General features: G+C 45.8%; 1 protein-coding gene and 1 pseudogene across 3 annotated transcripts in view; both read right to left on the bottom strand.

Moving 5' to 3' along the window:
- ALG10B (ALG10 alpha-1,2-glucosyltransferase B) overlaps positions 1-23,710 on the bottom strand; it is a 192,327-nt gene that overhangs the window by 152,125 nt on the left and 16,492 nt on the right. The window contains exons 3-4 of one of the 3 annotated variants that reach the window (XR_007921273.2): positions 22,774-22,858; positions 10,550-10,658 (exon numbers count right to left, since the gene is read on the bottom strand). The gene's annotated coding sequence lies outside the window, so the exon portion shown is untranslated. Of the gene's footprint in view, positions 1-10,292; positions 10,659-17,885; positions 18,247-22,773; positions 22,859-23,710 lie in introns of those variants that run through there. The other 2 variants (XR_011379075.1, XR_011379074.1) reach the window with 2 other exon arrangements.
- Positions 20,348-20,440, bottom strand: LOC127492250 (U2 spliceosomal RNA; annotated as a pseudogene).

Below are 23,710 nucleotides of genomic sequence, written 5' to 3'. Positions count from 1 at the left end.
CGATACATTCGTTTCTATCCCTGCCCCACAGATTCCTTTTCTCTGCTTTCATTCTCCACATAAACAGAATTACCCTTGAAATTTCTTCATGTCTGCCTTCAGTCTTTAACATGATGCTAGTGAGATTTATCCACAGTTCTGTGTGCCGATTCTGGCTGATCCTCACTGCTCATTCTCATTGCTGTGGAGCCTTAGGTTATGGAGGTGAACTACATTTACTCATCCAAATGCGTACGGGCATTTTGATAGTGTCTAGGTGGCAGAAAGAATATATATGTATTAACCCTGTGAACTTGTTCTGTATGTGCCTTTTGGCAAACATGCATGTAGCATGTCTGCTGAATATAAACGTGGGGACGAACTGGCAGAACATGTGCACATACAGCTTTAGTTGATATTAACAATCACATCAGCAGTGTATGAGAATTCCAGGTACTCCATACCCTTACCAATAGTTAGCATTTTCTGTTTTCAAAATTTGGGGGGACTGACTGGCGCTGTGGCCTAGAGGGTAAAGCCACTGTCTACAGTGCCAACATCCCATAATGGGAGCCGGTTTGAGTCCCGGCTGCTCTACTTCTGATCCAGGTCTCTTCTATGGCTTGGGAAAGCAGTAAAAGATGGCCCAAGTCCTTGGGCCCCTGCATCCATGTGAGAGACCCGGAAGAAGCTCCTGGCTTCTGATCGGCAAGCTCCGGTGTTGCAGCCATCTGGGGAGTGAGCCAGTGGATGGAAGACCTCCCTCTCTGTCTCTCCCTCTCTCTCTTTCCCTCTGTAACTCTGCCTTTCAAACAAATACATCTTTAAAAAAATTTTTTGGTAGACTTTCATTTTCAGAGTAAAACAATCATTTGTATTTCTTTTAGTCTACTTGGATATCTGCTGGTGAGGTGGTAAGAGTTTAACTATTCTGGATGTAATTCCTTCATCAGGTCTGTATGGCATAGCTTCTCCCCTGTCTAGGCTGCCTTTTCACTCTCGTCTTTTTTTTTTTTTTTTTTTTTTTTGACAGGCAGAGTGGACAGTGAGAGAGAGAGACAGAGAGAAAGGTCTTCCTTTGTCATTGGTTCACCCTTCAATGGCCACTGCGGCCGGCACGCTGCAGCCAGCGTACCGCGCTGATCCGATGGCAGGAGCCAGGTACTTATCCTGGTCTCCCATAGGGTGCAGGGCCCAAGTACTTGGGCCATCCTCCACTGCACTCCCGGGCCACAGCAGAGAGCTGGCCTGGAAGAGGGGCAACCGAGACAGAATCCGGCGCCCCGACTGGGACTAGAACCCGGTGTGCCAGCGCCACAAGGTGGAGGATTAGCCTAGTGAGCCGTGGTGCCGGCTCATCTTGTCTTTTGATGAAGTTAACTTTAATTTTAGTGTGCTTAGATGCATCAATTTTATTTTCTACAATTAATGCAAAGTCATATTAGCACAATTTAAGCAGCGATACTTTAACCATCAATCTTTTATGTGAGTGAGTAGATTTCTCTCATTCTTTTAAAGGAGAATGCTAACTTCTTTTATGCAACACAGCTCTCTTGGATTTTATAAGGCAGAAGATATAAATGATTACTCCAAGTTTCCTACTGCACGTAAACTGGAGTTATTAGTAACAGAATCAGATAAGTTGGTGAAAGGCCTATGTAGGGGTCAAATATGGCTATGGCTTTGGCTTTGGCCAAGTTGAGCTGCAGGCAGAATACCTATGACACATATTAAGTAGAGGAGGCCTCACGCTTCAGTAGGAGGATAACAGCTGAAAGTGTGGAGTTGGTTGAAATGACTGCGGGAGATACTTGCACAGGAACTGACCTGAGACTAGCACTCTAACCCAGGACTCTCGGTACTGGTTAGAGGAGGACATCACAAACTACCCTGACACCTCAGTGTGCCTACACGGGAGATTTGTCTTTTTCTGTTAGGCTTATTTCATGATGTCCTCCAGTCGCATCAATTTTAATGCAAAGGATAGCATTTAATTTTCTATGGCTGAATAATATTACATTGTATACATATTTATGTATGTCTATACCCACACGTTTACTTTATTCATCTGATGACGGAACCTTCAAGAATTCCATAATTTGCCTATTGTGAACACATGGTGGAACAGGTATCTCTCTTATAAAGAGTGTTCTAGTCTTTGGGGTATATGCCCAGGAGCTGGGTTGCTGGATCACATGGCAGGTGTATTTCTAGTTTTTTCAGAAATCTCCAGACTGTTTTCTACAGTAACTGCACTAATTTACATTACTATCAACAGTGCCTAAGGGTTCTCCTTTCTCCACATCCTTGCAGATCCACTGCTGTCTGCCTTTTGGATAATAGACATTTGGCCAGGGGTGAGGCAGTATTTCACTGTGGTTTTCCAGTAACTACAATTTTTAAAAATCAAAAAACAAACACAAAAAAGAAAAAAATCCCTATTTGCGTCAGTTTTGCCTCAAATATACTATTTTGTCAAACAAATTGTTAAGAATTATACCCTACTATTTAATGATCTGTGACTACTTTAAAATTTACTGTAAATGAGTAAACATCTTCTCATCTGATTTTTGTTTATAGACCCTCTATATTCCTGAACTGTGGTCTTTTTTTTGTGTGTTGAACTCTTTATTTAGTGGATCCATTAAGCCTTGGATTATAATGTAAATTAAAAATGTTATCTCAAAAATAAATAAAATATTAACATAAAAAATAAAATGGAAGTCCTTATGTTGAGGAGAACCTATCTTGAATGCAGAAAGTCAACGTTCAAAGATGAAGCGTGTTAGATAAATTCAGCATGCTACGAAGCACAAAGGAGAGAGACAACTGCACAGATCATGGCACTGTAATTGCTCTGCTGAAAGTCTCATTTTCATAACGGAATCTGGGGCTAGCGATGGCCTTGACATCTTATTGGCTTTCTATCCTCTCTGTCTACCCACCTTTGATAGTTTAAGAACAATGATTAAGATGGCCTGGAAGCTTCATGCTAAACCAAATACATTGAGATTATTTAAGTCTTTTTTTTTTTAAAAAAAAAGACAAACATCTGTCTAGATGTCTCATCATCACCTCATATTGATATACTTGATGCATTCAAAAAATTTATCCTTTTCTGGGTTCTTCCTGTCTCCTCACTCCTCCTCCCCTCACTGAACCTCACCGGAACTACTGATCTTCCTCCCTTTCTCCCTCTCTCTCCCCTTTTCCTGGCTACACATAGAGGGAGAGAGGAAGAGAGGGAGGGAGATTTAAGGGGGAGAAGGGGAGAGGGGGAGAGGAGGGAGAGGAGGGAGAGGAGGGAGAGGAGGGAGAGGAGGGAGAGGAGGGAGAGGAGGGAGAGGAGGGAGAGGAGGGAGAGGAGGGAGAGGAGGGAGAGGAGGGAGAAGAGGGAGAAGAGGGAGAAGAGGGAGAAGAGGGAGAAGAGGGAGAAGAGGGAGAAGAGGGAGAAGAGGGAGAAGAGGGAGAAGAGGGAAGGAGGGAGAGGAGGGAGAGGAGGGAGAGGAGGGAGAGGAGGGAGAGGAGGGAGAGGAGGGAGAGGAGGGAGAACGCATGAGAATTAGCTCCTGTTTTCTGGTTCACTCCCAAACGCCTGTGACAACCCAGACTGGGCCAGGGCTAAAGCCCAGGGCACACAATGCAAGTCTCCCAGCAGAGTGGCTAGAACCAAATTAGTTGGGCTATCAATGTGGACCCCCAGGAAGGCATTAAAATATGAGCAGGAAGCTGAAGTTGGGAGGCAAAAGAGGAATCCAGCCCAGTTATTGCTATGTGGGACCTGGGGGTGCTACCAGGTGTCTGAGTCTCCAGGTTAAAAACCTGCCCACATTCCCGACAGTCGCAGCCCTGATTCTTCCTGTCACTCAGACACCAAACTTTGGCACAACAGTGACTTCTCATTTTTCTTCATCTCTTTGGTTGGTCACTCATGTTAATTAGTTTCCTTTCATTTCTTCATTTTATTCCAACTGATATTAACTTAAACTATTTCAATGATTTTGTGAATGGTGTATAAAACTCTGGCCTCTTTGCCAAACGAATTCTGTTTTTTTGCAAAGAATTCTGTTTATTTTTGTTTATTGACCCATACACTGTGCCCAGTGTGTTATAAAAATGCACCTTTAATTTTCATAAAATCCTGTAAGACAGCAGGATTAGGCAGTTTAATTTGTTGACTGCTGCACAGAGCCAGGGTCCCGACTTAGAAACTGGTGAGTTTAAAATCATCTGTTAACTACTGCACAGTCTCCACAGCTCTACTGCTAAAATTCACATTTTTATCTATTCCACTCATTTCTACAAATTTGAATTAGTTATCTGTGGCAAGGCTGGCGAGACAGCTCTCTCTTTAACAGAGCACACACAGGAATCTCCAGGCCTTCTCTCACATTGCATCTCTGTAACAGTTACTCCTCACTCCATCCCTGGCAGCTTCAAACAACCACGTTCCAATTTCTAGTAGAAACTGGAGTTACTTCAAACACTTATCGGGGCATGGCTCTGCCCCAGCAGTTTCAACAGTTGGGATGGCCACATCCTATATTCAAGTGGCTTGGTTTGACTAGGGTTCTGGCTCCTGAATCCCATTTCAAGCCAACGTAGACCCTGGGAGGCAGCTCAAGTGACTGGGTTCCTGCCGCCCACTGGGAAGACTGGATTGAGTTCCAGTCTTCAGCCTGGTCCAGTTCCAGCCTCTGTGGGCATTTGGGAAGTGAACTAAGAGATGGGAACGTTTTCTGTGTCTTTCTCTTTTTCTCAAATAAATAAAATGTATGGAAAAAATACATTTATATAACTGTGTCTGTATGTGCATGTGTGCTTTTGACAACCCGTCATTCAGATGAATTCAGAACAAAATTATTTTTTTCATGGCAATGTCTTCAATATTTTTGGATACACAAAATTATAAATTCTCAAAGTCCTTCTTGTAAATGTTTATTGTGTAATGATGACCGTAAGAAAATCTAATGACACAGTGAAATCATTTTCACAATTTTAAGCCATTAAAGACCAAGCTAGGCCACCTTTCTGAGATGGATACATTTATCATTTTTTGATGTAAAATTTTCCAACTGGTATTAAGCCACTTGACAGTAATTGTCATACGACAACTTCAATTTTGTTAAAAAAGAATATTGGAAAATATCATATATCTTGTTCCTCTATTAGCCACTTATTTTCTAATTCGTTGAATACATTTTTCAAAATGTCTTTGGCTGCACTTTGCTTGACCGTCTCCCTGAGTGCTTCGTGATTTTGACAACCTGAACATCTATGGGCCTTATCTCCTGATGGCTCTCCCTGAATTGCAATTTCATTATCCATCTGACACACACTGTTTGAAAGGTACATTTTCATTACCTTATTTTTTCTTTCCATATAATTAAGTTTCTTAGAAGCAATGTTTTTTTAAAAACAATCTTTAAAATCTGTTATCTCATACTTTAAAAGATTTATTCATTTATTGCAAAGGCAGAATCACAGAGAGGGAGACACACACAGAGATCAAGGTCTTTCATCCTCTGGTTCACTCCCTAGACAGCCACAATGGCCAGGGCTGAACCAGGCCAAAGCCAGGAACCAGGAGCTTCATGCGGGTCTTCCACATGGCTGTCAGGGGCCCAGACACTCGGACCACCTTCCACTGATTTCCCCAGGCCATTAGCAGGGAGCTGGGTCAGAGGCGGAACAGCCAGGAGTCAAGTCGGTGCCCACATGAGATGCTGAAATTGCAGCAATCAGCTTCTAACCGCTACACCCCAATGCCAGCTGCTGCTATTGTCTCTTTGAAAAATTAAACTATTTTTCTACTCTCAATCTTGGAGGAGGGGTTCCTTGGGAGAGGTTCTTTAGGAGTCATCTTGCCCAATCTTTCAGTTCAGCAGTGAGAAAATGAAGACCTCGAGTGGTGCTCTGCTTACAGTTGTACCAGAACTTGAAATCCCTGTATTTTGGTCTGGTGCTTTTCCAATAAACACACCTGCTTTTACATTTATAACACACTTTTAAGAAAAATGTCATACTCAGAAGTTCCTGCAAGTCTTATTATTCTTAGAGTTGACAGTGGTTTTAACAGTCTTGAGTCTCGGAATAACTGCTTTAACTATGGTAGCTGTCTCCTGTGTGCTCGAATTCCAAGTGAATGTACTACTGTTTATTTTTCAGCGTAGCTACATTTTACATAGAATTTTCCCATTTTACACAAACATCCTTCGAGTCTCTATCAATCCAATGTTTTATGTCACAACTTTTGGAAATATTTTTTGTCTACTCATAATGACTAAATATTTTTAAAGCTGGAATTTTAACTGCTTGTTTTGATTAAGACAGTTTGGTACATATCTATCACCCGTTTTCCCCTGAATTACTTTTGATGCTCAAATCTATTAGTTGTGTTCTAATTAAGCCTACAAATGGGTTTGCACATAAGTGTACAGTTTTAAACACAATCTTTATACTTCAGAATAGTTTCAGATATATAGAAAATCCATGAAAATAGGAGTTCCCATTTACGCTATATCCACCCTCCCTTTATTGCACGGCACATTTCTCATAATCAATGACTCACTATTGATTAATTTATTGTCTATAGTTCATTCAAACTTCATTTTTTACCCCGCATCCTTTCTGTCTTCCAGGATGCCACATCACACGGCACACTCACGACTCCTTCAACGCCTCTTGGGTGTGACTTGTGCCAGTGCTTCTTGCTTTGAGGGCCTTGACAACTTTCAGAGGTGTGAGGCGGGAAGTTGTCGGGCAGCTCCTGCAATGGCCTGAGTGTCCCTGCCCCCACTGAGGTCGTATGTTGCCATCTGTGCAGTAATATTAAGTAGGGACTTCAGGATGCAGTTGGGTCACCCGGCTTCAGCCTCACGAGTGCCATCAGCACCCCCACAGAAAGGAGGCCTGAGGGCGCTTGCCTGCCCTTCTGCTGCCTGAGCCCTCACCAGACACCAGGCTTCCTGCTCCCTTGACCTCCCTCTGTGAGTGCAAACCCCTGTTGCTGACAAGCCACCCACTCCCAGGTGTCTGCTACATTTTCAGGGATTTCAGAGTTGATTTTTTAGAAACAATTATGTATTTGAAATTCCAAATGGCCTCAACAACTGAGAATGGGCCAGGGTAAAGCCGGGAGCTGAGAACTCCATTCAGCTTGTCCCTGTGGGTGGCAGGGTCCCATGAGCCCTGCAGGAGCATTAGCAGGGAGCTGGGTGGGAAGCAGAGCTGCTGGGATGGCGGTGTTGCTATGGCAGCTCGACCTGCTGGGTCCCAGCACCGTCCTGAGAAACCGCTATCCCGCGACGCCGTGGGAAACCACTTTACCAACTCGAGTGCAGCGCTCACCTTCTGCACGGAGCCTGACCAAGGTCTTCATTCAGATTCAAGACTACTGTCCCCCCTCCTTGCAGTCCCTTTAGCTCCTCCTGTCACGTTCTGCCTCTCATTCGGACGCCCACTGCCTCAAGGACTGCCACAGGGTTTCCTCTTTGTACTGTGAAGTCCATGTGCTCTGAGAAACACACAGCGTCCAGTGGTCAGCGTCACATCATCACACAGAACAGCCTTCCTCACCCAAGAAAAACCCCCGGGTTTCACTGTTGCATCTTCCTCCTCCTCCGGAAAGCAACTCTTTTCCGTATCAGTAAGTTATGGTTCTTCAGAATCCATAGTAATCAGATTTGCACAGTACAAGCCTCTCAGATTTTTAATTTGGTGGGACGTATTCAAGATGCACCATGTTTGCTCGTGGCTTGGTAGCTCACTGCTTTCTAAATGCTGAGGAGGTTACATGATGTGGATTTACGTTAACTTCTCCATCGACCCACAGAAGGACATCTCCACTGCTTTACGTTTGGGGCAATTGTGAATAAATCTGCTATATTCATTTGTATGTAGCTTTCTGTACAGGTCTATGTTTTCTTCTTTTTTTAATCTGACAGGTAGAGTTATAGACAGTGAGATAGAGACAGAGAAAGCTCTTCCTTCATTTGGTTAACTCCCCAAATGGCTGCTATGGGCAGCACTGCGCCAATCTGAAGCCAGGAGCCAGGTGCTTCTCCTGGTCTCCCATGCAGTTGCAGGGCTCAAGCACTTGGGCCATCCTCCACTGCCTGGCCACAGCAGAGAGCTGGACTGGAAGAAAGGCAACCGGGACTAGAACCCGGCATCCATATGGGATACCGGTGCCGCAGGCGGAGGATTAACCAAGTGAGCCACGGCACCGGCCCCACAGTTCTATGTTTGCAAACCAGCTGGGTAAATATCTACAAAGGTAACTGCCATCTTACACAGCAAGATTATGTTTAATGGTAAAAAGAGATTTTATTTCATTTCCTTTTTAAAAAAAAGCATTTCCTGTATCCGTTAACTTATAGAAATTTTAAATTAAAAAAAAAATGTAGTTGGAAGTTTGAGTCCATAATTTTCACTGAATTTTAGAAAATAACTGAATAACATAGTTGGAAGTTGAGCCATGATTTTCTCATTTTAGAAAAAGGAAACAGAATTAGGAATACATTGAAAGTTAAGCCAGGAAAAACACCTCAGATTCTAGCTCCTTCCCTAGCATCTTCAAGTAAGAAGTCTTGAGAAAATTTGCTCATCATCTCATTCCCTGCTTCCAGTCTGAAGTAAACGAAGGAAATAGTGTATCTTTTATCAGCCAAGAAGAAGATACTAACACTCCTCATCATTCTGCTTTTAGTAGCTGGGGGATGTGCCCTGTGGTGCCCTGGTACCAGTGTAGCCCCTCGCTAACTGTGCAGCCTGAGGGTGCGGACTGGTCATGACAGTCAAGATGGCACCCTTGGCTGCTGCGGCCTGGAATTCCTGCATCCACACTGCAGTGCCCGGGGTCCTGTCCTGGCTCCGCTTCCTCACTCTACCTTCCTGACAAGTGTGTGCTTCCTGGGGGACCAGCAGGTGATGCCTCAAGTACTTGGGTCCCTGCCACCCACGTGGGAGATGTGGATGCAGCTCCTGGCTCCTGGCTCTGGCCTAGCCCAGTCCCAGCTCTGTGGGCTTTTGTGGTGTGAACCAGCAGATGGGAAGGCCTTTCTCTGCCTTTAAAATAAATTGAAAAAAATCAATTCTCGGAGCATGCTCACCGCTGCACAGCAGTGTCATTCCAACTCCGCCCAGCACTGTTTCAGCTTCGCAGCTTGTGTCTGAGTGCCAAGCACGCCAGGCGCTGAATTCCGGGACAGAGTGTCTCGACTGATTCCAATCTCCCTGGGCTGGAATGTGATCCAGACAGGATTCTTCTAGTAAAATTTAATGTAGACACAAATGCTTCCCTATCCCACCTCCATGGAATAAAAACCGACTGGACATTGTTAGCGTCTGGCATCAACTATGACTTAAAGAGATGTTTTCTTGCCAGGCATCCGACAGACCCACAGGTGAAACAGCACTTAGGAAGGTACTTACTTAGAACTTCCTGGTGAGGCCAGCGCTGTGTGCTGTGGCCTGGGAAAGCAGTGGAGGATGGCCCAAGTGCTTCGGCCCCTGAACCCACATAGGAGACCAGGAGGAAGCACCTGGCTCCTGGCTTCATATCAGCCCAACTTCAGCCATTGTAGCCACTTGGGGAGTGAACCAGCGGGTAGAAGACTGACTCACTCTCTGCTCCGTCTGTCACTCTGCCTTTCAAATCAATCAGTCAATCTTTAGAAGATTCTGGTTTGGGGAAAGTCTGACAGAAAACAAGTATAAATCATAGAACTGGCGAGAGAAATAGCTAATTAGCATTTCTATTCATGATTAATATTTCAGCTTGTAACCTGAAGAGCACTGTAACTGCCTGGTAGCCCCCTAACCACCAAAGTATCAATTTCCTGGCAATTTTTAAAGCCATCAACCAAAAGAAGAACTTTAGTGTAGGTTGTATTATAGCGAGCTTAAATGATCTAAGTATCCAGTTTCAACTAAAGTTACCTATATTGCACAAAAATATGACCAGGGATAGGTCAAAAAGAACAAAACAAGGATAAAAAGATGGAGGGCAGGCAGGGAACAGCTGAGTCTGCTCTGTGCTATCAAGAGGCAATCACTGGGTTAAGTGTCGGGAGAACTGAATACTGATTTCAGCTCTGCTGCTTAACAGCCATCTAATTTTAAGCAAAGTAGAGACTTTCACTTTTGGATTCAATTTCCCCATCCATTACAGGGGGATCACAGTATCTGAGCCCTCATCCACCTTTCAGCTTCTACGAATCCTTAGATGAAATCGTCTGAGCGAAAACATTTTGAAAATACAAAACTCCACAGCAGAGTAAGCTGTTGTTTGGACTGCTGAAGTTTCTTACCTAAGGAGGACGGTGGCCGATTTCACAGCTGTCACGGAGCCGTGGGACGACGCTGGGTGCAGCTGCAGGGTGTCGAAAACGGCTGCAGGGCGAGCCAGGTGGAGGGAGGCCCTTCTCAGACGCAAGCCACTGCTAGCAGGCACGGTGCCACCTGTGGCCTCACTGCCTCGGCGTCTTTCGGCAATGAAAAGGCTAGCAGAGGGACATTGCAAAATTTCTCCATCTTGTGAGCTCTTGTGGAAAGAGGAATATGCCAGGACAACTCCCATTGCAGCATTTTACTGCAAGGCTTGAGACCAACGTCTTCACGGACCTGCTTCCTCGCCCTTCAATGGTAGCAGTTCCTTGGGCAAAGAGTTCTTTATACTTTAAGGAAAGAAGATAAACAAAACAAAATCACTGTTTACTAAAAATAAAGGTTGAGACTAATTTACTCTAGCAAAGTTCCCTTGAGTAAGGAAAACAAACTCGAACGTCAGGCGGCCTCCCACACCTGACATACTCCAGAATGCACCACTACCACACGCACAGGTTTTCTTTATAGGCAGAGAAACGATCTGATTGGCTGCACTGTGCGTCTACCTTGGCTGGTCCTGTCTAGGCAACGCTCAGCCTCTGATTGGCTGGAGGTTCAGCTGCTACAATTGGCTGAGACTTGGTTCCTAGATTACAAGGGCCCTGTGTTTAGGTTACAATTTGTTTACCTACCAAGCTAAAGCAAGGTTCACTACGTACAGCAGATGCTACGGGCCAAACTTTCTCACCGAAGCACAGACACAGGTTTAAGCCAACGTTATTTGATACTAATGATTATACCCATAATACTTCATCTGAGAATTCTCAGCTCAAAATACGGTCTGAGAGGGCCGGGAATTGTTGGCGCAACAGCTCCCTGCTAACACACCTGGGAAGGCAGCAGACGATGGCCTAAGTTCTTGGGCCTCTGCACACACATGGGAAACCCTGATGAAGTTCCAGACTTCTGGCTTCAGCCTGGCCAAACCCCTGGCATGTGTGACCATTTGGGGAGTGAGCCAGTTGATGGAAAATTTCTTTATCTCTCCTCCTGCCCTTGGTGACTCTGCCTTTCAAATAATTTTTTTTATTTATTTTTATTTGAGAGGCAGAGTCACAGAGAGGGAGAGACAGAGAGGTCCTCCATCCACTGGTTCACTCCCCAAAAGGCCGCAATGGCTGCAGCTGGGCCCATCCAAAGCCAGGGGCCAGGAGCTTATTCCTGGTCTCCATGTGGGTGTGAGGGACCAAGCACCAAGGCCCTCTTGCACTGCTTTCCCAGGCCATCAGCAGAGAGCTGGATCAGAAGAGGAGCAGCCAGGACTAGAATCGGTGGCCATATAGGATGCCGGCACTGCACGAAGCAGCTCCTGAAATGAATCGTCTGTGAGGGTAGGGAAAGGAGCACTGGAAACACTTGAGGTTCTCACTCCAACCTGCTCCAAGCTCATTTTCCCTCCCCTCCCCCACGGCCTTTAAAAACATGTTTTGTTTCCTCACTCATTCACTTGTTAAGTAGCCAGTAGTTCACATGCTTCATCATCAAAATGGCACATAGCATCTGTTACATTTGTGCTTCCTGACAACCCACTTTATCTCCGGCCCCCTAGAGATAACTGGTGTGTCATCACTTGCTCTTCACGCAGGCCAGTGATCCTGTGGAGGGGTCCTATTTCTCTGCTTTCTCATGCAAAGAAATAAATAAAATTGCATAGGAAATACACTCCTATGCGACTCCTCCCTAAAGTTTTCTTACTATCCCCTGCGATTCAGGCGCTTGGGAATGTTACAGTCACATGGCCAGAAGAGGCCAAGTCGGATGCACTCAAAGGGCGGCTACCCTTCTGAGGAGGAAATTAAATCCTATGTGACAATTTTAATTTTGAAGTGAATTGTGTGCTGTGGCACAGCCCTGACCCTGAGCAATAACCTCATTTCGCTGCCTGGGAACACGCTGCTGGTATCTGATGTCCTTAATATCCCAAAGAAGCCACCCCATAAAAGTGCTTTTAAAAGAACTTGTGGAATTCAATTACATGTAGGCAGAAAAGTGGCTGCTTTGCTTTTCCCTTTCACTTTATTTTTTAAATGAGAGAATGAGGAAAATGGCTTAGATCCTAAAACTAAGTAATAAACAGATGGGGAGGAAAAGCGGAGCATCAGAACTGACGCCCACCTAGCCCTCCGTTCAGCCATGCAGCAAGCTCTACTGAGCGTGCGCCGTACTCCAGAAACGACTGCATGCCCTGAGGATTTGTCAGTTTCAGCCAAGTTCACGGCGCTTGGTTCCTATATTCAGTCTGTGCGTGTTCTAGCAGGTGCTGTTTCCGACCTCCCCTCCCCACTTCAGTGCATCCACCCATCAGGCCGCATTCTAAGCAGCAGCCAGGCTTGCTCTGCTGGGAGCACAGGTCAGACCATGGCACTCCTTTCAAAAGCCTTCCCTCTCCTCCCCGCTGAGTGCCAGCCAAAGTCCTTAGAGTACCATAAGCCTGCAGGATCTAGCTCCCTTACCTCTCAGCAAAACTACGGAAGAATAAATTCCACCAGTATAAAGACTACGAAAAATGAGGCAGTAACGTGTGTCAGCATTATCCGTCCACTCAGCAACATCAAGGACTTTGTAAGTCAATACAGATCACTGCACTTAGTACAGGCACTGCCTTTTCAAGCAGTCCTCACTGATTTCATGGAAATGGATACATAGACATAATTTCATTATTTTGGCTGCACCAGTGTCCTGTATGTCCAACAGGAAAACAGGCCAAACAGCAGGGCAGAAACCACACCAGTAGATCCCGGCAGGGCTGTCTTTGAGATCTGCGATCCTGTCCTTTGGAATTCCTCAGAATTCAGGGGCGGTCGCAGTCATCAAACAACCCAGTGCTTTACAAATCATACAATAAACATCCATGCCTAGTAAGAGTTCTATCTTGCAAAAAATTGAGCAATAAATTTGACAATCAAGGAAGATTTCAACTATTCATTTCCCATCACACTCAAAGAAGAGTAAAAAGGGACTTGGCTTCATCTAACACAAAGTCAGAGAGTAAATTCCTGAGATACTTTTCTGTCAGCAGCGGGCGGAGGGACTCTGAGATTGTGTTCTGCTTTATGCTCTTCCACCTCACGTTTTAGGAGAACAGGTTACAGTGCTAGAATTCCAAAACATTACACAAAACAAGACAAAACGCCACTCAGTTCGGAAAATAATTCACAGTATTTATTTACCACCACTGTACTCCAAACCCTCAACAGAAGCAGTGTAGTTGCCCAATGGACACGCACACTGCCTACTGAATGAGCTACACGTAGACGGCCAGACACGGTCTCTGCTGTGCTTTTTAGTAGAAAGGAAACAAGGAACGGGGCTCCTCCAGGAGATGCGGCGACGTTGGCACCTGCAGCTCTGGTTCTTCCGAGGCTGTTGCTGTCATCTGTGCTTCATTCTTCACGGGGGTCCCTGAAGCTGCATGGCTGGCAAAAAGAGGAGGGGTCTGTGCTCAGATGACCCTGACCGCCTGTCGTGGTGTCCCCCTTCCTAGCTCAGTCAGCAGCCTTACGTGCGTCCCTTCTGTGGTTGTTTTCCATCTGGACAACTGGCCTAAGGCCATGACAAGAACTTCATGAGGGCTGAAGGACACAGCGTGCACACAGAGCTCAGGGCCTTTGCACATGCAGCACTCCACTCTTCTCCCAACACCGCCCTTAGCTTTGTCTTTCTTAATATTCACGATGTGACACAAAGATCTCCTTCTGATAGATGCCCTTAGCCTACTTCCCGGGGTCTCCTGCCTAACCCATTCCAGCACATCACATTTTTAAAATAATCTTCATAGCATTTTTTATTATCTGAAATGATTCTGTTTCCTTGAAAACAGTCTGCCTTTTTAAATAAAATGGAACCTCTGTGAAACTAGGCGTCTTGCTTACCTCCCTCACGGCTCTGCCCCAGCTTCTGGAAGGAAACGCATCGAACGTCTGCATGACCATTTCAAGCCCCAAGATGTCCCCCAGTAAAGGTTGGTTTTTCTCTTCTGTTGCTGATTCAGGGACAACATGTAACTCAGAGTATTTGGCAAGTGACAAACAGGTAATACGGGAAAATGTGCATATGGAAGAGACTCTACACTCGGTCCTAAAAACACACTCTGTGATGCACTGCAGAGACCTGCATTTAAGCCAACCGCAACGTGCGGCTGTTTCAGTTCCCCGTCTTCTGAGTGTGGCCTGACCTGGCCTTCCCAGCCAGCACCGCTGCACAGAGGTTGCAGACAAAGCCACATCCTCAGCCCACAGCTCACGACACAGTGCTCAGGGCTTGCTGCTTCTCTCTGCGTGGTGGCCGTAAGAGAGACGACAGGTTCCAAAAGGGCTTTTCCTGCGGCTTCTGCTGAGGGCAAGGCCGGGACACGCGGTGCTGCTCCTGGAGGTGCTGCAGCAGCCCGAGGGGTGACCCTCGCACACGCACACGCACACGCACACGCGTGACCCTGCGGCGCCTCGCTCAGCGCCTGCACTGATGACAGGGCTTTGCAGAAGGAGCTGGGAGGCTCTGTGCGGCTCAGAGAGAACAAAGCGGCTGAACATCAGTCGACAAGGAATGCAGGGGAGCTTAGCTGGCCCCACAGCTCCACATTTCAAAGACAGAACCCTGTTGCTCCACACGTTGTGCCTCACAGCAACGTTAATGTACAAATTACTGAAATCACACGGCTCGCTCCCTGTGTAGCCTCTTTCATTTATAATGAGCCTGTGGTATTTCTTTCAAAACTATAGTAGAAAAAAGTTGTTTCTTTCTTTTTTTTTTTTTAAGTTAGTAGCTGATAAACCGCACAAGCACTGACCTGAAAAGGGCTAATCACAACCAAGTGAACAGAAGGCAGTACAAGACGCCTTGGGCAGGTCCTGGCTTTGCAGGATCAGTGGCTCTCCGACCGATGCTGTATTTGGTCCTTTTAATTTTTTGTTTCCTCCAGCTCCCCAGATAAACCTGAGATTGAAGGTTTTGTTACTCTAAGACTCCTGGTGTGCACAGGGAAGGGGAGGGGAGGGGAGGGAAGGGGAGGGGAGGGGAGGGGAGGGAAATGGTTTCAAATGCACAGACTTTCTAGGGAGGGTTGCTGGTTGCTTCTGTGGAGCTGCTTTGTAGCAGACTGCCGTTTCCTGGGTGCTAGTCCTACATAGGAATTCGGGACACACTGGACCAGAAGTTTCCCCAAAGCGCCAAACCTGGGCCGGGGGAAGCTGTGGCAGCTGTGTGACTTCACCCTGTTATATGCGTACTTGGAGCTGGGCCCCCTGATGGGAGGGAGGGCCATGTCCGTTACCCACGAGAGCCCACGGAGCTGATGGGAGCGTCCCAGGCTACTGGACAGAGGGGCCTCGCAGTCCCCCTGGCCTCTGCGCCGCTGATGGGAGGGGCGCACAGCTCCTGCCCTCGCTTCCTAACCAAGCGGAGACCCCTGGCTGCAGGAGGAGGCGAGGGGCCGACAGGCTGAGAGACACAGACAGCAACAGGGAGGAGAAACTGAGCATCTAGGAAAGGCTACTTCCTGTCTCCCCGCACTTTGTTTCTGACCGATTTTGTCTGTGCTTAGGGCCAGGGCTTTTCTGCTGTTTACAGCTCACAGGTCGAAGTCCACGACACCCGGGTGAAGCTGGCAGAAAGAGCCACACTACAGAAATCGATTCCAGCCAGAGGTCACACGGAGACCGGGAGCACAGACGGCTCATTGCAGCAGAGGGAGGACCACGTGAAGAATGTTCTGGACGCTTCCTTCGTATTTATACATGAAACGTCAAGCTGTTTCCAAGAAGGTCAGTGCGGTGGGTGAGTCATTTAACACGCCCCATAGAGTTAGACAATGAGAGAGAAACAGAGAGAAAGGTCTTCCTTCCATTGGTTCACCCCCCAAATGGCCTCCACCACCGGCGCGCTGCGCCAATCCAAAGCCAGGAGCCAGGTGCTTCCTCCTGGTCTCCCATGCAGGTGCACGACCCAAGCACTTGGGGTGTCCTCCACTGCACTCCCGGGCCACAGCAGAGAGCTGGACTGGAAGAGGAGCAACTGGGACAGAATCCGGCGCCAACCCCGGGTGCTGGCACCGCAGGCAGAGGACCAGCCAAGTGAGCCGCGGTGCTGGCCTGTAATTCTTTTCTAATTGTGGGATTCAGACCCACAGAACTTGGCGATATATAGCACCCTCTAAGGCAAGTGTCTGAAAATGCCTCAGTTCTCAAGGAAATGAAAAACAATATACGACCCAGTAATGAAAAGCTGAGAATGAGTTCATGTGTTGAAAAAATAATTTAACGTTTAAAATAACGGCATGAACACCATGCCTATCATCGTGGAAGTGAGCTAAGCCACCGACGTAAGATGTGGCCAACATAAGACTTGTTTTACACACAAGTCACTAACAATTGCAATGATTACAAATGAATCAATACCTGTAACCAGATATCAGAGCAGGAATCTGTGAGTCAGTTTCTCTCCAAATCCATCTGTGACTGCCTGGGAAGACAGCATGGATCCTGCTTCTTTCCCCACCACAGCCCTCCGCGCCTGCTCTCTGGGGGGACTCTGGGCTCGGACGTGTGACGGACATGGCCCAGTGAAACAAGTTCATGGGGCTAGCCCTCTCCTGCTGCCCTGGAGGCCCCGACCATGCCACCAAGAGAAGGACCCCAGTCTCCCCTGACAGCGGCACAAGGCCAGGAATCCCAAGGTCCAGCCAACTGCCTTGCTCTTTCACATGTAGGATCGCTCAGCCAAATGTGAATGTGTGGGTGTAGCTGAGACCAGGGGAGAAGCACTGGGGGAGCCCAGGCCCACCTGCTGAGCTGTGGTTTTAACTCTGGGGACTGTTGATATTCATTTTGCAATAATGACTTTACTGATATTCCACTTTCTGCTGATATCTATAACAGTGAAAACAAGGCACAGATGACAAATGTAGAATTCTATAGACTTGCTCCACAAAGATCTTATGGCTTCCTGTTATCTTTCTCATCGTGTATGGGTTACCTTGGTGCATGTCAATCACCTTTTGCAGAAAGCAGATCTTTTACATCAAGGCCAATGTTCCCCAACCTTACGGGCAAGGTGGAGGAGGGGAGGGAAACTGCACCCCCACAGCTGCGGGAGTGGCGGTATCTTTTTCAGAGTTTGAACCCTGCTGTGGGAAGACAGCTCTGCTTATTTATGTGCACAAAAATCACCTCTCCCCCAGCAGCAGTACAAATAGCAGCAAAGTAAAAAAATCTAACTTAAGCCACGTAAGACCACTACAGAAAGAAATGAGAACAAAATCAATACATTTTATCATTATTTGATATACCCTGATGTAGAAAGAGGAAAACTAAGCATGAGGATAAAACATTTAAAAGGTCGCAATGGAAACTGAACTGGGTGACTCAGCTCAGCACATCTTCAGAGCAGGGTAGACTTGGCTCCGAGAGGATGTCAGTGGTCAGCAGCATCGTAAGATAAAGCATACTGCTGTGAACAGGGATCAGGGGTCAATGGCAACTAAGGAATGAGCGGCCATTGCTGATGATGCAAAGAGAAACACCTTTTTTTCCCATAGCAACATAAATTTATATTAAGTGAATCATACCAATAACATAAATTTTGAGGGGTAAGCAAGGAGCATCCGTTACCGGACAGAATCCATACGGCTACATGGCGAGAGAGACACGTAGGTTCCTGAATTGCAGTGACTCAAAGGACAGCCCCTGCCAGGGAGGCTGGGAGTGTACATGTGATGGTGTTAACACACTGTGGCAAAACCACGGTGGAACCACCGGTGATGAAACAAGATGCCCTCAAATGAGTCTTCGCAACACTGATGACCGGCGACAACGTCGCTGATGTCTTCTTTGACAGAGGAGAAGTCCAGTCCAACTTTAATCCACACAGCCACGATCAACAATCCTGGAAAAAACTGAATTGTCTGAGCCTTGGTCCAAATGGTTTAATCGTGGACCACTGCATCATGCGCCAAGAAGGTCTCTGTGCATAGTCACTGCAGCTCAACAAAGTGATGTCACAGAATCACAGGGCTCGTGTGCGCAGTGGGCAAAGCTGCCGTCTGCACTGCCAGCATCCCCTATGGGCACCAGTTCAAGTCCCAGTTGCTCTACTTCCTACACAAGCTATGGCCTAGGAAGGCAGTAGAAGATGGTCCAAGTGCTTGGGCCCCTGCACCCATGTGGGAGACCTGGAAGTTCCTGGCTCCTGGCTTTGGATCGGCACAGCTCCGGCCATTGTGGCCATCTGGGCAGTGAACCAGTGGATGGAAGACCTTTCTCGATCTCTCTCTCTCTCTCTCTCTCTCTCTCTCTCTTTGCCCTGCAACTCCACCTCTCAAATAAACAAACAAATCATTGCAAAGAGTCAACTATGCTGCAGACTGACACAAACCCCATCCTGGCAGCCACTGTAGGGGTGCAGCTTGACAGGACTGCTGCCACCTGAGTCTAACTGCCACCTTGCCCACTGGTGGGCCTAACAGTCATCCCCCCACGGCTCGACCCACCCGTGTGGCTGAGCCCGGACTTGGGGCAGCTCTGGAAGCCATCAGCTACCAGGGCCCGCGTCGGGGCTCTGTACCTCCTCACAGCCCTGGGCCAGGGGGCAGTGGTCAGTCCCAGAAAATGTATTTTTATTTCCAGCCTCAATCTCTTTTTTATTACTTTTATTTTTATGTAGTTTTATTTTCCATATATTTTATTATTCTTTGTGTGAGAAGCAAAGAGAGAGACAGACAGAGGGAGAGAGCTCCTATCCACTAGTTTACTTCCCAAATGCCTGCAACGGCCAGGGCTGGGCTTGGGCCAAAGCAGGAGCAGGAACACAATCCAGGCCTGTGACATGGATGGAGGGAAGCGGATCGCTTGAACCATCACTGTGCCTCCCGTGTTCTGCATTAGTGGGAAGCTGGAGTCTAGAGCCAGAGCTGGGAACGGAACCAGGCACTTGCATGTAGGAGCTGTGCACCCTTAACCGCGAAGCCAATGCCTACTCCCGCTGTTTCCTTTCTATAAAGTGCTAATTTTAAATAGTGTAGGACATTCAATTGTGATGGCTGTCAAATATTCTCTTGTGCCACGAGTTACTAAATTGCTACATAACTAACTCTAATTATGGACAACACAAAATGAAGAATTTTCTTTTCATAGCTCCTATACTACATACACACACATGTATGCATGTACTCATATGTCTCAGAAAATGTTATTTGGGATAGCACTGAGGATTAAATGGTTCAAATTATATACATATATACATATATATATATACACTTACAAATTTTTAAATGCATATCTAGGATAGTTTTTAAATATTTATTACTTCAAAGTGGAATGACAGAGAGAGGGAGCGAGAGGCAGAGATCTTGTATCTGCTAGCTTACCTCCCAAATACCCACAACAGCCAGGGCTAAGCCAGGAGAAACCTGGAGCTTTGTACTCACTCCATGTCTGCACGTGGGGAGCAGGGACCCAGCTACATGAACCATCACCTGCTGCCTCCCAGTGTGCATGCTGGCAGGAGGCTGGACTGAGAGTGGCTCTGGGACTTGAACCCAGGCACTCATATGGGATAGGAATGTCCCAAGTGGCTTCTTAACCACTGCACACAATGCTTGCCCCTGAATAAATATCCTAACACAGAGAAAAGATTTTGAACATTAATAATACAAGCACACCCACTGCTGTAACTTGAACTCTGCTAGAGGCAATTTTATGTTATCTTCATTTTAAAGTAGGAGGATAGGGCCAGTTTCGTGGTGCAGCAGGTTGTCACTACCTGCAATGCCAGTATCACATATGAGCCCCAGTTCGAGTCCCAGCTGCTCCACTTCTGATGCAGCTCCCTGCTAATATGCCTGGGAAAGCAACAGAAGTACTTGATCCATACCAGCCATGTGGGAGACCTGTGGGGATCCGGGATCCTGGCTGCAGCCTGGCCCAGCCTTTTGGACATTGACAGTTGGTGGAAGATCTTGATACCTCTCTCTCTCTCTCCCTTTCTCTGAAGCTTTGCATTTTAAATAAACAAAATAAGTATTTTTAACTGATAAGAACAGATCCTAAACTTGATCATAGCCAAAATGCTGAGAAGTGATAAAATAAATATTTTTTAAAAATATAAACCAGGAAGGCATTCTTTTTTTAGAATAGTTAAGAATATATTTCTGAAAGAACTGTTTTTAAAAAATTAATGGAAACAGTATGCCTAAGAGTAAGAAGCCTTTAATATCATTAACTATTCAGTGTTTAAATTTCCCAAAATGACTCAATTTTTTTTTTTAAAGTAGGGCTGCTCATATGAATTATCCAAAGAAGGTTAACTTGTTGGTTGATGTGAGTTTTGCCTGTTTCAATCCACAGCTTTCCCTGGGGTTTTTTGGAAGGTATTTTTTCCTAGAAAAATACATTGGCCTTAGAGCATTAAGGTAATCTCAGACAAAAGAACAGGCAATGAGATGTTTATAGAATATTTGCCGGACTTGAATTTAACTCGAATTCTCTATTTGAAGAACATAAACATTGGTCTAGTTTGGCCTCCTTAGGCATCTACTTATTCATTTACACAGTCATAAAATATTTTTTGAACATTTCCTATGCTTATACACTTGGCCTGTGTGAATAAGACAGACACTGCAGATGATTAGGGTCTAGTAAGGAATGCATGGGGGCTGGCGCTGTGGTGTAGCAGGTAAAGCCGCCACCTGCAGTGCCAGCATCCCATATGGGCACCGGTTTGAGTCCTGACTGCTCTACTTCCAGTCCAGCTCTCTGCTATGGCCTGGGAAAGCAGTGGAAGATGGCCCAAGTGCTTGCGTCCCCCCACCCACGTGGGTGACACAGAGGGAGCTCTTGGTTCCTGGCTTCGGATCGACAGAGCTCCGGCTGTTGTGGCCAATTGGAGAGTAAACCAGCGGATGGAAGACCTCTCTCTCTCTCCCTCTGTGCCTTTCCTTCTCTCTGTTTACCTCTGACTTTCAAATAAATAAATCTTTAAAAAAAAAAAAAAAAGAATGCCAGTGATGTGCACGGTGTGAGAAAGACTCAGTTCTAAGGAGCCCAATGTCGTGGATGACTGCCTGCCTACGTCCTCTTAGCTCCCACCTTAATACACACTGGTTATGTGGTTACAGCAAACCAACACCACTGAGGCTCGGCAAGCAACTGCTGATTGGTTATTATATTTTCACAGGAGCTTCAAAAAGAAAACTGAGAAAATAAAACCACTCTTGTACACTTACATATTTATTACTTTAAAATGGCTCTGGGGCGGGCACTGTGGTGCAGCAGGTTTAGCCACTGCCTGTGATGCCCACATCCCATACTGGGCGCTGGTTCTGGCTAATGCACCCCCCGGGGGAGGGAGAGGATGATGGCTCAAAAGCCTGGGCCTCTGCCACCTATGCTGGATACATGGAGTGAGCTCCAGGCTCCGCTTTCAGCCTGGCCCAGCCAGGGCTGTTGGTTGAACATTTTGGATGTGAACCAGCAGATGGAAGAACTCTCTCTCTCTCTCTCTCTCTCGTTGCCTCTCAAGTAGATGAAAAGAAGTGTTAAAAGTTTCTGGTTATTACTGAAAAACGCTAACGTCCAGCACGGGATGTATCCACGTATGTTGTACTTGTTTATGCTTCTTTCTTTCATTTACTCATTTTTCATCTTTTATTTTTTATGTCACCTTCTTATGAGAGCAGCAGTAAGAGGACTGCGAGGTAGCCTACTGTGCTATGGGGGCCACGACTGATTGCACCGGCTGTCGGCATTGACCTAGAGAGGTCACGCCTGGCTCAGGAGGTGACTGCAAGCCAGGGACATCCACTTCCAACCGCTGTGGCTGTGGATGTGGGGAAGGTGGGTATTTTGAATCGAGGTTTTCTCACCACTCTCGGTTCCCTTGAGGCTCTGCTGTGTACTCTGATCCGTCAGCACTGGGCCCTCAGTGCGAGACCAGTGTGCAGACCACCCTCTCTGAACTTGGATTTTGCTGCCTGTGCACAGTGACTGCTGTATCTCTTTCTTGCATCATTAAAAAGCCCAACCAGTGTGAGTCTACAAAATGAACCATATGGATTTCTTCTTCTTCTCCTTTTTTTAGAATATCAAATTGAGGCATCACTGTTTTTGGAAGACAAGCTCATTATCTGCTTTAAAAAGTTAGCAGAATCCCTGTCTTTTCAAGTTAAAAAGGAAAACCCATCTGAAATATGTAAAAAAAAATCATAATACTTCTGCAGATTGTAAACAATGATTCAGTGATCTAACACTATCGATTTATTCTCATACAACAACTATGTGACAAGTGAACAAAACTACTGCATACCCAGAATGATGTTCAATAATGAGTGTGTACCCCTCATACTGTGGGCCATTAAACTACCAAGTAACTTTCACGTGCATTTTTTCCTCACTTGCTCTTGACAGGTTTGCTTACCTAGCTCCCACAGCACACTGCTGGCAGAGCTGGGATCTGAAGGGAAGCCTTCGGAGTCGTTCAGTACTCTGTAGCTGCCTTATTACTGCGGACGAGAGACAGTCATCAGAACTTAGTGCTAATCAGGAAGTGAATTCACTTTCATTTTGTTCAATTTATTTCTCTTTTATTTACTCCAGGAAGTTATTTCAATATTTATAAAACAGAATTCTAATTTAGAAGATTTTAAAGTTGCATTTTGATCATTGTTAATTTACCATTTTCAAATATTAAGCACAAATTACTAAGCCCTGAAGAAATATGAGGGCCAATGCTGAATTTTCCTTTAGTTGTGTGCTAATTATTTCTTATAATGGGTTAGTTTTCTTTCCAAAACTCTATCATTATTTCAGTTTGACAAGAATTTGCTCCTGACAGGGGAAAATTGAATTAGGAAGAAATTAAACATTTTATGATAAATGATAAATATTTAGCAGAGAGTTTATTAAGAAATTAAGGGTCCAACTAGAGATTCATAGATTGCATGATAACAAATTTATGAGCCTCCAAACTGAATTTTTTAACTTTTGAGGCTGAGAAAAATCTCAGGATGATCAATAGATCGCAACATTTTCCATGTCTAGAAGACAAAAAAAGAAGTAGCCCAGGAAAAGTCTGCTATTACGTTAAGTAATAAAAATAATAAATATTTTTATTTAAATACATAATAAATAATTAAAAAAAATAAAAATAAATTTAAAAAATAAATAATAAAAATAAAAGTCTGTTAAACGTTACAGAACAGAAGAGAGGGCCCTCTCACTCTCCCGCTGCATAGAATCCACACATGTCAACAGCTAGGCTGCAAGTCATATAGTGCCTCACTCAAACTGGCTTGGAGATGTGCAGAAACTCCAAATTGCATTTATTTCCACGAAAATGCACGCCTGCTTTACAA

The sequence above is a fragment of the Oryctolagus cuniculus genome, chromosome 9, assembly GCF_964237555.1.
Source record: "Oryctolagus cuniculus chromosome 9, mOryCun1.1, whole genome shotgun sequence".
In the NCBI taxonomy this organism is placed as follows: domain Eukaryota; kingdom Metazoa; phylum Chordata; class Mammalia; order Lagomorpha; family Leporidae; genus Oryctolagus; species Oryctolagus cuniculus.
This window is presented reverse-complemented; position numbering and strand designations above follow the sequence as displayed.